Source organism: Etheostoma spectabile, chromosome 17 (genome assembly GCF_008692095.1).
Source record: "Etheostoma spectabile isolate EspeVRDwgs_2016 chromosome 17, UIUC_Espe_1.0, whole genome shotgun sequence".
NCBI classification, from domain to species: domain Eukaryota; kingdom Metazoa; phylum Chordata; class Actinopteri; order Perciformes; family Percidae; genus Etheostoma; species Etheostoma spectabile.
Genome location: NC_045749.1, coordinates 3,836,074 through 3,839,836, shown reverse-complemented (window position 1 = coordinate 3,839,836; position 3,763 = coordinate 3,836,074). Strand labels below are relative to the sequence as shown.

General features: G+C 37.2%; 1 protein-coding gene across 4 annotated transcripts in view; it reads left to right on the top strand.

The window, feature by feature from the left end:
• The window catches only part of wipf1b (WAS/WASL interacting protein family, member 1b), a 37,975-nt gene that overhangs the window by 9,540 nt on the left and 24,672 nt on the right, over positions 1–3,763 (top strand). Inside the window, exon 1 of one of the 4 annotated variants that reach the window (XM_032541275.1) lies at positions 2,249–2,536. The exons of the other annotated variants lie outside the window; for them this stretch is intronic. The gene's annotated coding sequence lies outside the window, so the exon portion shown is untranslated. Of the gene's footprint in view, positions 1–2,248; positions 2,537–3,763 lie in introns of those variants that run through there. 4 annotated transcript variants of the gene reach the window in all.

Genomic DNA, 3,763 nt, shown 5'->3' with positions numbered 1-3,763 from the left:
GATCTTGTAATGACATTTTGAGCATATTTAGAGGCTAAAACACGTTTAAAACTTGTTGGGTGCTAACTCCAGCAGGAAGATAACACGGTGTAGGCAGCACCGATTGGTTTAGTTTCTCTCTCTACTGACAGCACTCCACATTTACAAACAGAGCTACAGGTATGTGCTGGAATCAACCGGAATTCTCCTTTAACCCCTAGTTGCTCCAGAGGCATGAAGCCTCTGACATATGTACCAATTGTAAGTCGCTTTGGATAAAAGGGTCAGCTAAATGACATGTAATGTAATGTACATACACACACACACACGCACACACAATCCTTTTCAAAAAATAAATCCCCCAGTTATGTAATAATACAAATACACAAGGGCTTTTCTACAGAAGACACTCATCTGGGAACGTTCCGTTACAAAATGTATTCAACATTAACTTCTTTTTTTGAAGAAGGGTATAATTAACCTGCTGAATCAGAGTCTAAAACAACAGCCATAGAACCGCGTGTGTGTGTGTGTGTTTGCGTGTGCGTATGAGAGTTTCAGCATGTGAACACACCACAGGATGTTAGCTTAGCCACTCAGCACTGTTCCTGCACAGCCAACACATTTATTGCTACACTGGGCTACATTCAGAATGGCTAAAATTACCTTTAAGCACTATCTCATGTTTGCAATCAACTCAGATTTGGGACTTTGTAATAACGAGCAGCACTATGAACTTTTCTTGATAATCTCCAGGGAGACAGGCATAGATATATTGGATTTAAGTGTTGTCAATTGTTGAATTACACAAGGCAGGTTTGATTTGTTTAGTTTCCGGAACCTTAACGTTAACTATTGAACTGTCTGAGAGCTTGGGTGGAGTTGAGTCAAAAGTGATGGTAGGTTTTCCATTTAATGACATGCCCACTACCACCTTCCCTACCACCCCTGTAAAAAACACAACATGTTTCTACATTGAACCACTGAATATTTCTTTAGTTATTCTAAGTTACTTTCCTAAGATCATTTTTTATAGTTATGCTTCAGCTGCTGATTTTAAATGTTTACTTTATAATTTTACCTGTGATTTTTTTTTTTTTTTTTTTCCCACACTCTTGAAAGTCAGACCGTCTTAAATATCTCTGTAACCCAGTTTTGCATAGTAATCTAAAACCTGGTGCTCTCTAACCTGGTGGAGGGATGACATTGGGCGTTAACAAGGCTTTTCCCACCACACGCCGCAGCAGCCTAAGTCAATATGAAATATGGCTTTTGTCATAAAGTGAGCATTTTGCCAGTGTAAACACGCCAATTTGGATTTACTATCAGTGTTCCTCAATATGCCAACAATGACGGAGACACACGGAAAATGTTGTTGCCACTAACAAGCTGTAATACTGAAACTGTGATATTTTACTCAGAATAGCCTCAAAATGTCAAGTGTGTGCGTGTATGAGTGAGTGTGTGCTTGCGTGTGTGTCCAGTAACTCTAATGAGGTTGAGGAGCACAGCAGGTATAGTGGCAGGATGAAGAAGCCTTTTTATGACCATTTTAATCTAAAACATGTGTGTGTGTGTGTGTGTGTGTGTGTGTGTGTGTGTGTGTGTGTGTGTGTGTGTGGTGTGTGTGTGTGTTGATGGTCTCTTCAAAGGATCCACACCCTCATGGCCTTCTCTTTCTCCCCCTCACTGTCTCTTGGGTCATTGTGATGCTCAGCTACCATTACATTATGTTATATATATTAATATTATAATAAGAATATATAATTATCCTGTTCTCTGTGTATTTACTCCTTGTTGTTGTTTATGTATGTTTGTTGTTATGCTTTGACAACACAGATGTATTTTTAGAGAGAGAGAGAGAGAGAGAGAGAGAGAGAGAGAGAGAGAGAGAGAGAGAGAGATTTTACATTTCAACACGGGCCTGTTTCTTTGGCGGAAGTTTATTCCTTTCTACATTCCCTCCGAGCTCCTTTAGTATCAGCTGACCAACTGCCAGTCGGCTCATGAACAGACTCCGTTTGCAGTATTTAGTCATTACCTTTGATTGTTTTTGAAGAACATTGTACAAATTGTGTTTCCGAGGGTGACAACTGTCAGCTAGGAGGGTTGTTTCCATTACTGATCTTACATCTGCAGTTTTCATTTCATTACTGCTGCAGGAAATGAATCGATGTGCTCTCTCTCTATATATCCTGATCAAAACTGTGAAAGCAACTCAATTATGTTTAAACCAACTTCCTTATAGACTAAAGGAAGACTTGACAGTTTTCAGTCTCAGCCCTCATGATGAGTTGACTACCCTTTAAGATTATATTTTCAATATAGTCAGTATAACATACAATAGAGTACCCACTGCATAAATTGATGGAGATAAAAGTTCCTGCCACAGAGGGTTCAGTCATGGAGGAGGCCAAATAGAAATTGCTGTAGTTGTCAGCACAGTGGAAATATGCACATGTGGATTTGGCTTTACATCTTCAAATCTGCCGGCGCAGCTTCAACAGCAAGCTTTTGTGGAGAAGTTCTCTGTTGTGAGTGACATTTTCCTGTTCAGGTAATGTTTATCTTAATTAGCCAAAACCTCACCCCGACCAAGGTTTGTTTCATTTGCCTTAAATGAAATATGACTTAAAAAATATTGATGAATTGTGTCTTAGTGATTGTCGTTACAAGAGTAATATTTGCTGATTGACAAATGAAAATAACTGGCTACTTTTCTCTGCTTCATACATAAAATTGTGACGAGAATAAGAATTGAGGTGAATTTAAGATTTGTATATGAATGGTTTGATGCCTGTTGAGTAGGCATCAAACCATTCCTAAAGCATGTATTCTGAGAGGTTTTTGCCTCAATCTGTAGAAATTCATCGTTATATTATGAGAAGCTGCCTAGACCAGAATTGAATACTTGCACATACAGTACATATCTACTTTACTTGCACATACACTTGCGCATACAGATATACTTCACTTTTCACATACATACAATATACTTGACTTGTGCACTTTACTTGTGTATACATATGTACTTTACTTACTTGCATAAGATGTGTGAGTATGTATGTATGTATGTATGTATGGATAAGGATGTATGTAAGTATGTGCATAAGGTCTAGAGGTGCACGATTCAGAAAATGTCACGATTAAAAGTCGATTTTTAGGCTCACAATTCAATTCAAAATCAATTCTTGATTCAAAAATGATTCTCAATTTAAAAAATGATCCAGATTATGTACATGTACTTACTTTTCCCATGTGATAGTATAAACGCCATTACAAAACAAAACAAAAAATTTGAATACATTTTTGTGGAATTCTATGAATCGATTTTGAATTGGTAAATGGTAAATGTGAATGGTTTTTGCAAGCTCCTTGAACTTGGCTGCTCTTATTATATGTCAGTAGGTCTGCATATTGTCATTGGGTTTTGAACTGTATTTGTACCCCAACTTCCTAAGTGAAAGTGAAAGCACTGTTTAGGCAATCCACCATCCACCCCAACCACTGACCACATCCACATCCACACATACTCATGCACACATACATACATACTCACACATGTTATGCATGCATGTGCATGTAAAATATATATGTATGCGCAAGTGAGGTTTATATGTATGCGCAAGGGAAATATGCATGTATGCCAAATTGAAGTATATATGTATGTATATGCATGTGTTTAGTACCAGTATATTTTATTTATTTATTTATTTATTTTATTTATTTATTTTGAAAAAACAAAAGGGGACAATACATATTAATGAACATTTTCACAAATGTA